The sequence below is a fragment of the Cupressus sempervirens genome, chromosome 1, assembly GCF_028749045.1.
Source record: "Cupressus sempervirens isolate cs-2001-9-10 chromosome 1, ASM2874904v1, whole genome shotgun sequence".
Taxonomy (NCBI): domain Eukaryota; kingdom Viridiplantae; phylum Streptophyta; class Pinopsida; order Cupressales; family Cupressaceae; genus Cupressus; species Cupressus sempervirens.
Window position 1 is genome coordinate 399,608,763 of NC_143118.1, and position 13,030 is coordinate 399,621,792.

Genomic DNA, 13,030 nt, shown 5'->3' on the forward strand with positions numbered 1-13,030 from the left:
TTGAAATGTGCCAACAAAATAGAAGTGATCAAAGAATGAATACACAAAGGAGAGTTAGCATCAACAAGAAAGTAAACCCGCGCGCCTGGAGGCCCTCCACGTCAAATATCGATTAATTTCCTTTAAGGTATTCAAGAGTTGGTGTTTGTTCATTTTAAGGCCAAAACAAAGATGTGTGTAAAGCTCGATTTCAAGTGCATTCCTAGAGGCCCTCCACATCAAGATTTGTTCAATTTTTATGCCCAAATGAAGTGTTAGTGAGACTAATGTGCATTCAAGAAATTTTCTATCTTAGAAAAATCAATAAAAACTCAAGTGAGTGGAGTTTGATTTTTGTGGAGCACTTAACACCTTCTTAGGTAGACCTATCCCCATATATGGCACTGATATTGCAACCAATGGTTAGAATGATGGCTGATTAAAGAGGGTGATTCCAACAACAAACTCACTCAAAGTGTCTTTATTTGTTTTTATAACTTAGAAAGTTTCTAAATTGTGGATTCTTTTTATGCCCCAAAAGATGAAGTGTGATGTATGATAATGATTATTTGATCTGTGGCATTCAAGATTGGATTTTTTATGCATTTCAATGGAAAAAAAACAAACTTGATTTTAATCCATGACACTCAAGAGTGATTTTAGCAACATGCATTCAAAGACGAGTGTTTAAACAATCAAGTTCTTTCTTTCGAGCATTCAAGATTGAGATTTTGCATGTTGTTTTAAGAACTTTGAAGTGCTTTGTTTTAACCTTAGATCATTCAAGATTGAGTTTGTTTGAACTGAAATTCAAAGAGGAAGGAATAGGGATGCTTTTCCATCCAATTTAGATCATTCGAGATTGTTTCTGACTCAAAAAAATGACTCTTTGGACTTTGGTTTTCATTCAAGATTTTGTGTTCTAGTTTGCATGTTTTAAGCCCAAAAATGATATTCCTAGATTGTTTTGATGCATGAAAAACCTAAGAAACATTCAAGATTTTGCAACAAGAAATTCGTTTGGAACAAATAACAAAGCTTTTAGGACAATTTTGGCAACCATTTAGGACTCTTAGTTTTCATGAGATTTTAAAAGAACTTTACAATATTTGCAAATGAAGTTCATTTTATCCCTGATTGATGCTTTGTGTTTGATTTAGAATTTTGTGTGCACTTAGTGTTGATTTTGAACCTTTTGAAATGGAAACTGGAAGTTCTTTTTAAGTTTCCAAAAATGAAGTGTTTCTAACTTTGCATGAATGCATCTAAAACCTTGATGTTGCAAGGATGCAAATGATTGGATTGATTTAGTTTCACTTGTTAAAAGATTTTTTTTTTGCAAATTTTTAATTTTTAATGGATTTAAGTATGATTTGGGGGTTCATTTTAAGCACTAAAACAAGGTGTGTATGATTTTGCTCCCTTCAAAAAAATTTGGCCAAGATCCCACAAGAAAAGGAAGAAGAAGTAGACAGAATAGAAGAAGAATATAGACAAGAAGAGGAAGAAGAATTCCAAGTGCTCCGTCCACCTATAAGCTTGAAAATTTTGAAAACACTCTAAATCCCATCAGAATGTTTGCAAAGAACTCTTGCTTCATCTTCTTCTTGCTTCCTTGGACCTGCAAAACCTGATTAAATGCCCCTACCAATCACAAAAACATAAAAATTAGCCAAAGTTAGTACAAAACATGCAATTTTGACTACAAATGATAACAAGCATGACCCATGCGGGGTCCCACTGAGTGTGCCAAAATGTATATAAGGATTAGTAATGCAAAGAACACTAAATATCAAATCAAAAAGTATTCACAAAACTAAATAAACGTAACTTCAAGATAGACTAAGATGAGCTCTCAATTGAGAATATGAGCCATTAATGAGCTCTCTCAATGAGAAGCTCTCTTGTTGAGTAGCTTTTTCTAATTAGATAGGATGTATGCTTGATTCTCCAAAGGCTTCAATGGTGTTCTTGATGGATTTTGGCTTGGGTGAATGGATTTGATATAAAATGGCTTCTCAAAAATGGCATTATGGCTTTACTTCATGATCAAAATGGCATTACTTTGTTACTATGGGTGATTGTGTTAAAATGGCTTGGGAGAGGATTCTTTAAATAGGAAAAGGGCTTGAGGGATAAAGGGCTAGGATGCAATGATGGGAGAACGCTTATGGAAGGTTTAGATTGAATGAGAGGAGAGCACATGGATTGTACTTCCTTATAACCAATTATGGAGTGACACATGTCATAGAGTCATTAGTTAGAGCAAGAGGGGTTGAGGGGTCAACAAAGGAGGCTCAAAGCTCATAAAGACCCTCATAATGGCTTGTAAGAGCAATAAATGGGTTTGTAAGAGTCATTAATGGCTTTGTGGGCTTCATAAAATTTTATGGTTGGGATATTTGTGAGAGAGTTGAGATATTTTGACTTGGGTTGGATTAAGAAAGTCTTAAGCTTGACTTAGGAATGTGTATATGAGTAAGGCTTGGATTAGGCTTGGGTTAAGATTAGATTAGGCTTGTTAGAGATGGGCAAGTGGATAGCATTTAATAAGGGTGGGTGAAGGAGGAGATATTTGTTGGCTTTGGCTTGGGTTAGCAAGTCTTAACCCATGTTTAGAGAATGTGACAAGGTTAGGGGGGAGATTAGGATTAGGGTCAAAGATAAGGATTGACATCTTCTAGAAGAGTCTAGGCTTTGGATGAGGATGAAGACTTTCTAGAAGAGTCTAGAACTTCCTAGGATGAGGATAAATAAGGTTTTTAGGAAATAAATAAAGTTTTATTTATTTCAAGGGTTTGGGTTGAGGAGATATTTATTAAAATATTTTTAATAAACATGAGGATTAATATTTAATCTTAATTAAATATTTTGAGTTGGGATTAGGGGTAGGAAATGATGGGATTAGCCTTTAATCAAAATTAAGGAAGGATTAGAAGATTTTTGAAGAGGTTAGTGGTCTTAAGGAAATTGGCCAAGTTTTGGGCAAAAAATAAATAAATAATTTATTTTGGGAATTTTGGTCAATTTATTAATTAAATAATTAATAAATAAGGAAATAATGTTTAAATAAGATTTAAATTTTTTTGGGAGGGATTCCTTAATTAATTATTTTTAATTAAGATAAAGGGATTTAATGGCATAAAAATTAATTGATAAATGATGATGTCATCAGGGACTTTTTCAAAAAATAAAAATACTTTATTTTCTAAAGGATTTTTAGGTGTCTACAATGAGGAATGTGCAAAAATGTTTTGTATAACTATGATAGCACTTGTACTTCTCACATCAACAATATCTATCAACTTATTTCAAGGATCAATTTTGGGCAGAAAGTTCACAAGGCAAAAAGAAGTTCTAAGAAAATGAGGAGCACCAAAGATATTTTGACTTCGAAGGGCTTCTATATTGGAAATAGAGCTTGTGCAAAGGATGACATCATGGTGGGGGAAAGACTTAGGATGAAGCTAGAGGAAGAAGCTTAGAAGTGGCATAGATGCTCCAAGATGTGGAGCATTTTGGAAAAAGGGGAATCATGAATTTCATAGAATGGCTCCATTGTTGGAAACCCTCCATTACCAGGAGTATGGTAAGGGGCTAGAATGAGTGAATTGTTAAAATTGATGGGGTGGACTTCATAGTGATAGAGGATGTCATCTCTACTATGACCAACTTCCCATCATGGGGAAGAAATTCTACAAAGATAGAAAGATCTTGGGGAAACCAGTGGTGGAATTCACCAAGGATCTAGAAGAAAAAAGGCACTAGTGAAGAAAGGAACATACTATCTTCCAAGCTCCATTAAGTTGTTGTGGAGGTTTGTGCTAGGGGTTATTATCAAGTATATTTCCCTCAACACCAAATTTGACTACCTTTGCACCCACCACTTTGTGCTACTCAACCATTTTAGGTATGGGGCGAAGATATCTATTCCCTTCTACCTATAGTCTTCTATGAATGAGAAGATTAATGATTATAAAGAGAAGCATACTAGCAATCCCATGCTCCATAAGGGGCTTTTGCTATTAATCTATGAATTCTTTAAGGCTAGGTCTATGGGGAAACAAATTAAGAATATGAAGGAGGGAAAGAAGGGCAAAGGGGACTCTGAAGAGTTAGGAAAGGACTATATTCCTTCTAATACTAAGGATAGCCTTGAGATGCACACAAACTCAGAGGAGGAGGAGGATTACCCATAGTGCAACTCTGGTAAAAAATTCATCAAAATGGAAAGGAAGGAGAAAAAACTTTTCCTAAACCTAAATAGGGCCTTGACATCTCCTTGGACAAGGACTATAATGCAAGTGCTGAAAGCATGGATATGGGGGGAGAAAGTACTAAAGGTGAGGAGGATCTCAGAGAAGGGGAGGGCTCAGAGAGGAAAATGGACAAAAGAAACATCACCATCAAAATTTTGACAAGCAATGAGGATGAATTCACGACCTCCTAGGGCCAAAAAAGAGGGAAAGTCTTTGTGTCCAAGGAGGAAAAATAGGGGATGGAGAAGGAGGTGGTGGAAGGGGACATTAATTAGAGTGAAAGGGAGGAGTCAGAGCAAAGCTACTAGGAATTCAAAACCAACAAATATAGATGCTCAATCACAGGCAAGGATAGGAATGTAGTGTGGAGGAATTTTGACACTACTTCTACTAAAATGGGGATCAATAAAGAGTTGATTTGAACTTTGGTAAAAGAGAATAAAGAGGGAAAAATCCAAATGGAAGAGTTGATTGACCTAACCCTTGTGATTTTTAGCAACACCACTAAGGAAAATCCTCAAATAGATGTCCTTAGCAATGCCAAAAATAGTGTAGTGGACAGCTTGCACACCACCAAGTGGATTTTTCATGAAATCCAAGAGCTCAAATATAGGGTGAGCATCTTGGAGAGGGAGAACTATAGCCTAAAGAATAGGATAATGAAGGAAGAAAAGAGCATGGACAATAGACTGGAGGATGTCAAAAACAGGGTCCAAATGATGGAGAGCTCAATGCATATTATAGTGGAACAAAGCTATAATATTCTCAAAGAGGCTAATGAGAATATTAAGTTGTTCATTCAAAAAATAGAGGAGCATAGAACCAACAAGGAGGAGGATCCTACTCCCCACAATGCAAAGGATAGGATCCCTAATGATAGCTCAAGGAAGTGTACCTGATCTAACATGAAGAAGAAGGACATTTTGGAACCTAACCTGGAACTCTTAGACATGAAGGAGGCAGCTGGCAGATTGTTGGAGTTGGAAATCAGTGCAATAGAAATTCTGAGAAAAATCTCCTGAGTGTCCTGGCTTTTTTGGCTAGCCTTAGTTTTTTTTTTGTCCTGTCCCCTAGCTTTTTACTGGTTTTCTCCTTTTTTGTGAGGGGCTATTTCAATTGGTTTCTTTTAGTTTCTTCTATTACTTTAAACATTCCTTTTTTATAGTTCTTTGTTAAGTAAGGGTTTTAGGGCCCCATTAAAACTTGTTTTCTTTAATAAAAAACATTGAAAATGATGACAAGGACTATTTATATTTAATTGATTTAGAAAGTCAAAGTGATACTGAAATTGAAAACCCAACACAAACTCTAATTCATGGGTACATAGACTCAAGGAGCATTCTAAACATGCAAGACAATCATTGAGATCACTCCTTCCAAGGAATGTTATCCAATTGGAATTTTCAAACACAAACATTAAGAGGAAATGAATTTCCCAACACTCTTCTATGGTGAGCCATGAAGTAAAAACATTATAGACAAATTTACTTACCAAAAATTGGCACAATGGGAATTATTGCATTATCATCAAGACTTTGCACTACACACAATAAACCTCTTCTTCAAAACAATTATATTACTCATACATCAAGTGATGTCAACAATGTGGATATGAATAAGAAAAGGTCAGCTAAAAGGAAGAAAGTTGCTTGCAAAGGATGTGAAATAAAACTCAAACTTAGAAAAAATATTAAAATTTGACATTGGATATGTAAACTTCAAAAGAATAAGAATATCGCATGACTATGTAAACTAATTAAAGGAAAATGTCTTTGCAATGATTTGACAACTTGGACCACCTACATTTTTCCTCATTTTTACTAGTGTTGAAAAAAACTGAGACCCTATAGTCACAACTCTATAATATTTGCACAAATTGCATTAACATAGAATACAAGATATGACATCATTTGAATCCAATGACATCAACAATGTTGAACTAGTAAGAAAGGATTTGATTATATGTACCGGGTATTATAGACATAAGATTAATGCATTAAGAAAACTAATTTTGATAGATAATTCTTTTTTTGGGAAAGTTGTCAACTACTTTGTTACAAATTTTCAAAATAGGGGAAATGAACATGACCATGTGCTTATTTGGATTCAAAATGCTCCTATATATGGAAAAGAAAGAAATGATGAAATTGTCAAATTTATCAATCACCACATAACATACAACACTGACCACTTGCAAACACATATGGCTAAATTGCAAAAACACCACCACATAAGAAAATGCAAAAAATCATCAAAGAAAAAATGCAAATATAATTTTCCAATACCTCTACTACCATATACCATGATTTTGGAGCCATTTTCTAATAATGACACCATAGTGACAATGCCTGCTTCTAAAATTTTTGCAACTTTAGAGAGCAAGCAATTTGACAGATTCTACACATTTGAAATATTTTTAGAAGATTTACAAACAACACATAAAGAATATATTATTTCAGTGAGATCAACATTACACAAACCAACTCTATTTCTAAAGAGAAAACCATTAGAGATATACCACAATAGTTTCTACAGACAAATGCCAAAGCTATGAAGAGCAAACACAAATGCTCAATTTGTCTTAAATGCTTATGTTGTAGTAATGTACTACAGTTTGTATATAGAAAAAGTAGACAAGTCTATGACACAAACTTTCAAAACAATATGAGATGATCACCAAAGAGAAAATCTAGATGCAATATGGATGATAAGAAAACTAGGAAATACTTTGTTAAACTTGTAGCAAATGTTAGCACAACAAGCTGCTCACTTACTTCTATCACTTTCCCTCAATACAAGTTCACACAAATGTATCTTCATTAACACAAGACTAGACAATGAATTCATATTTGTTCTAAAACATGCCACTCAAATTAACCAAGAACCAGATGAATCAGAAAATGTAATATCAAAATCTCTAATAGACCACTACCTAAATGGACCAACAAGTATCTCCCACTTATGTTTGGCTGATTTTGTCTCATAATATAATATTAGAGCAATGCAAACTAAAACAAAGAAAAAAGAAACCATAATAAGATTAATCAATTACAATAAGCATATTGATGTCAAAAATTACTATAGAAAGCAATTACTTCTTTTTGTACCATTCATAGAACATGAAGTTCATCTCAAACAAAATTTTACATCCTGGGAATCAACATTCACACATCATGAAGCTAAAATAAAAATAAATTGCTCAAAATTCTTCTTCAAAGCTAGCCTTGCATGGGGTGACATTGATAGCGAAGCCAATGATATCAACATGCAAATAATAGAAAATAGTAACAAAAATGAAATGACACAAACCTATAGGTCTCAAGAAGAATATGACTTTCATAGTGACATTGAAGCAAAATCACATAAGAAAATAATAAACACAACATATTCAAGATTTAAAGTAGCAAAGCATCCACAAATACTCAGCAATGTTGACTACTTCAAACTTAGATAGAAGTTCAACAAAGAGCAACAACAAATAGTCAAATACATTGTTATGAAGAAAATGAAAAATGAGAAAACTCCAATTAACCTATTCCTCATAGGAGGTGGTCGGATAGGGAAAATGTTTATAGCAAAGGCCATTTATCAAGCACTTTTACGCATCTATAGCAACAATATAAACAATGATCCTGAAAAACCAAAAGGATTAGTTACAAATTATATAGGAAAATAAACATACAACATTGGTGGTGCAACAATACATTCAACATTGCATATTCCTTTAAAAAAATCAAAATTCTTACCACTAAACAATGACACACTTGACAAAATGTCAAAACATTACAGTCAACTTAGACTTATTTTGATTGATGAAGTCTCCTTAGTGGGTTCATCCTTCCTACATTTCATAGAAAAACAAGTACGAGAAATTATGCACACATCTACAACTTATTTTGGAAACCTAGACACAATTTTATGTGGTGACCTATATCAAGCACAAGTACTAGACTCTAATGTATTCGAAAGTAGGTCTACAAACAAAGACTTGTTGCCATACAACTTCTAGAAAGACAACATCAAATGTTACACTTTAAATGTGACCATGCGACATAAAGATGAAAAAATCATTCATATATTAAAAAAGACAAACAAAGCCAAAAAAACTTTGGAAGATATAGAGTACCTCAACCACTACTATCTTAGACCAATACCAATTGACACAACACTCCCTTTTCTTTTTTACAAAAAAATTGATGTAGATGCCCACAACAACAAAATGCTTACAATTATGGCCAAACAAATTATTGTTCAAAGTCCATTGATGAATATGAGAACAACATTGATGATATATGATTCCACTCCCATATAGCTACTCTACCAACCAAAATACAACTAAAATGTAACATGCTCATAGAGTTATATTTAGGAAATTACAACACCAATGATGACTTAGTAAATGGTCCTGATGGTATTTCAAAGAATATACTGAACATGACACTTTCAACATTTGTGGGTTAAGTTTAAAGATCCTAATGCTGGACATCAATAGAGAAAGAAATATACAACATACTATAACTAATTGATTGACAAATATTGGATCCCTATTATATGCATCTCAAGACCGATTCAAAAAATATCAACCAACAAGAAAATAACTATTAGAAAACAATTCCCCATATAGCTAGCATGTGCACACACAATTCACAGATCAAGCCTTAATTATGAACACATTAAATTTTGGTCCTACAACTATATGACAACATGGAATAATATATACAATGTTATCACAAACAAAAACAATGGAAAACTTGTTCCTTGTCAAACCTCTAAGCCCTAAACATTTCCTAGTGAAAAAATAAATAAATATAGAAATGGAGCACTTGCAATCAAATGCATCTTGGCACCTTGACATTGATCTTGCATGTCCACAATCAACTCCACATTTTCTCTTGTGCACATTAAATACATAAAGTTTATATGCCCACAAACTTGATCTACTAAATGACTTTGAAATTATGTCATCTGATGTACTATGCTTACAAGAAGTACACATTTCCCCACCCCAAAATCATAGTTTATATGGATTGTTCACTGCTCATTGCAACAATACAATACATGACATCATGACAATGATATGAAATCAAATCACAATAACAAGAATAAATTACACATCACAATATGTAGAAGCAATAACATTGACCATTTCAAAGATAAATAATTTATTAAACATTTCAAACATCTATGCAAGACCAAATTCTCCCATAATAGATATTAAGAAATCATTGGACAATATCACAAATGCAATAGATTGAAATATAAACACTTACATTGTTGGATATTTCAACATTGACATGGGATCTACTAGCAAAAGCACAAAAGCCTTAATAGCACATATGCAACATCTTCACGTAAACTTCCTTCTCAACCACACACATGCCATGAATAGACCACTAATCGATCAAATTTGGTCAACTATAATGTTCAATAAATGCTCCATCTATAGAACAAAGGCATATTGGTTAGACCATTTCCCAATAGTACTCCAATTGCATCTAACACACTAAGCTAGTTACTTCAACAATGACACCTACTTCACCTAATTAGCAAATACCAAAAAAAAAGCATTTCCCCTTCTCCTCTTCCTTACAAGGTTATACTTGAAACAAAGAAAAAAAACTTATAGTCCACCAAAAAGTTGACTTCTTAAAAAAGTGCAATAATCAACCTCTTCAAAAGTTACAGGAAACAATGGATGCAAATAAAAGAACAGGAAAGTCTACACAAACAAGGAAAGAACAATCTACAAAAGGTATTCTCTATATCTCATTACATATATCATTTCTTTTTCCATTTTTGCATGCATAATAGACAAATACAACATCTTTTTTAGGACAAGGGTTAAAAGTAGTGCTCACATCTCCATTTAAGAGCTCAATTCAAGCAAGGTGGAAAACACATTTAAAGGAGATGTTTTGGCTGTGTACAAAGCCAATCTTGACAAGGTGAAAAAAACACATGAATTGCTATGTGCAGATCTAACATACCAAAAAGAAGAAATGACAATAACATTAGCTGTTAATGGATATTTGGTACAACAATTTGAAGACAAAATTGTACTAGGCATGGCTATTTTTGTAGAAGATTTTGACACCAAAATCAGCGTATGACAGAGGTGCTTGTCTTGAAAGATTCAAGTACGGTGGAAAAAATCAATAGCATATGCAATCAATACAACTTCATTCCAAACAACACAATCCAAACTCTCCTAAATAACACTAGCAATTATCCTATTGGAATTGTGGATGCATTAGTGGTTGGCACATTGAAACAAGGGAATGTCAACTTCTTAGAAATAAAGGATGGCCAATCAGAAGAATATTATGCACAGGAAACATGAAATAACAAAAATAAACACAAATACAATTAATACAGTCAATAGGACATAAAACTAAATATTTTTCATTCAAGACTTACATGTCTTTTTTATTGTTGTCTTTGTAGCTAGAGATCCAACCTAATTTTCTTCACTATTATATGGCAACCAAAGATCAACTTGCTCAAAACAAGACACAAACATTACTATTCAAGAACGTTATTACAAAAACTAACAAAATAAAAACACTCCATATAGGCCAGTCAACATTCATCTATAAGCTCAATGGCAAAATTACCTTGCAAATGTTACATGAAATAATGCAAAAAAATACAAAGATAATATATGTGCACTTTTCAAACATAAAAGCTCATAGATTCTACTAAAACTACTACTTACAGAGTGTACTTTACAATAGGTAAATGGTGTATTGAAAGTTGCAAATCCATTCTCTGTCCCATTTAGTGCCTTCTGTCTAAACCGTCAACATAGATTTGAAGGATATAGACTTCTTGACAATGAAACAACTCATTGTACTAGGTGTAACTAGAACATTGTTTATGTCAAGAAGTTACATTTGAAAACAATGCTTATTATTGAAAAAACAACAAAAAATCTGCTGCTCCTTTGACAACTCAAGATTGATAAATTAATCCCAACAATCTGCAGCATCAAGTATGAAGAATACATGCAGAAAAAATCCATGGTCATCTTCACACTTAGACAACTATTCATTGAAGGTTGTTTTACACTCACTCAATCAAATACAATTGTCCATGTCATTCTAATGCAAACCACTCAATTAGGTGAAAAGGTATGTCAAACAATTCAATGAAACAAACATTTCAAAACTGCTTCAATAACAATGAATATCTCAGTCAAAGTTTTCTAACACTGATATCTTAGTCAAAGTTTTCTAACACTAATTATATGAAAATTCTGCAGGCTAAAGAATAATAGCCAAACTCAAGAACATATCATGAAAATTGAGTTTTTTGAGTAATGACATGAAAGTAGTAAACAAAATAAATAAAAATTGTATAGGAGTTACTAGCACAATCAGACTTCTCTACCAATAGCTTAGCTTAGATATCGAACCAAAGTTAACTACACTGTCTATGGATGTCATTTGTAAATATAGAAAAAGTAAGTTTAAATACAGGCAAAGTAACTCAAGTGCTAAAAAATCACCGCATCATTTTCAATCTTAACTTTAATCATCCTTACATTTTGCTAAATGTAAATATATAAAGACTAAGATACATAGTCAAAAATATTCTGTCTATGGTACTATAGAAGCTTGTACTTCTTATCTACCTTTTATATGAATCTCTATTTTTATGCATACAAATGTTTTCTTGTTGACATTGTTTCCCTTATTTTTTATGCGAACTATCATTCTCTTCCAAATATGCAATCTAAAATTTGTTTTTTAATTCTATAATATGTCTTCTCTATATCATTCTCATTGGCATTATCAATATATGAATTCTCCAAATAGAAGTTCCATTTTTTGTTTACTATTGCAACTATTCTTTGCATTGACTATCTCTTCATTGTAATGTGTATTTGTTTCAATTTGTTAACCATTTTCAACTAAGACAATAATAAAAAAGGTCCAACTTTGGTAAACAAGCTTAATGGTTTTCTATCTATTAGAAGAATAACTTTTCAAAATTTTGGACCAACAGCCAAAGATCCTTATTTTAAATAGTAGCCATAACATTTTTTTTGGAAGATAACAAAGTTTGCAAGTATTGAATAAATCACTTAAAAATTGAAGCAATATAACCTTTTGTGTAACTAAACAATTTTCCACATGTTTACTTTGATGAGAAAAACAAGAATATGCAAAATGGTGCACATAACAATATAGTAACAAATAGATCATGTTTCTTGGCATTAAGGTAAACATGTATAATCACATTGACAAAAAGAAAGGAGTAGAATCTAATTAAGTGCAATTGCCCTAGATTTATAAAAAGTAATTGAATCTTCTACTCAAAATCCTAAGTTTTACAAGGTAAAAGTGACCTAAATTAATAATTACATGTTCAACCGATTAGTATGGCCTATTAAACATAGAAGATTAACAAATCAAAATTGATAAGGTTGCATGTGTAGCATGATTAACAAATCAGCCTATGAATCTAGTCTGCCCACCAGGCTTTGTTCCTAGCCTTTTCTTCCCTGGTTTCGGGCCTTTTTGTTTCTGGCCTTTTGTGGCTATTTTTGTTATTTCTGACTTTTATGCTTTTAAGTTGTTTATTGCTGTAAAACTTTGGGTTTCAAGATCTCTGTAAAACCTATTTTCCAAATCAAAAACAAATCAGCCTATGAATCTGCTTATGCAAGTTTTCTTGTTGCCTACACTATTTGATGCTCACTAGTTTCCAGATCACCTTGGAAACCTAGCCTCAGTAGCTAAGCATTACTTAGAGATAGCATTGATAGGCTAACCTTTTGAATTGCCATT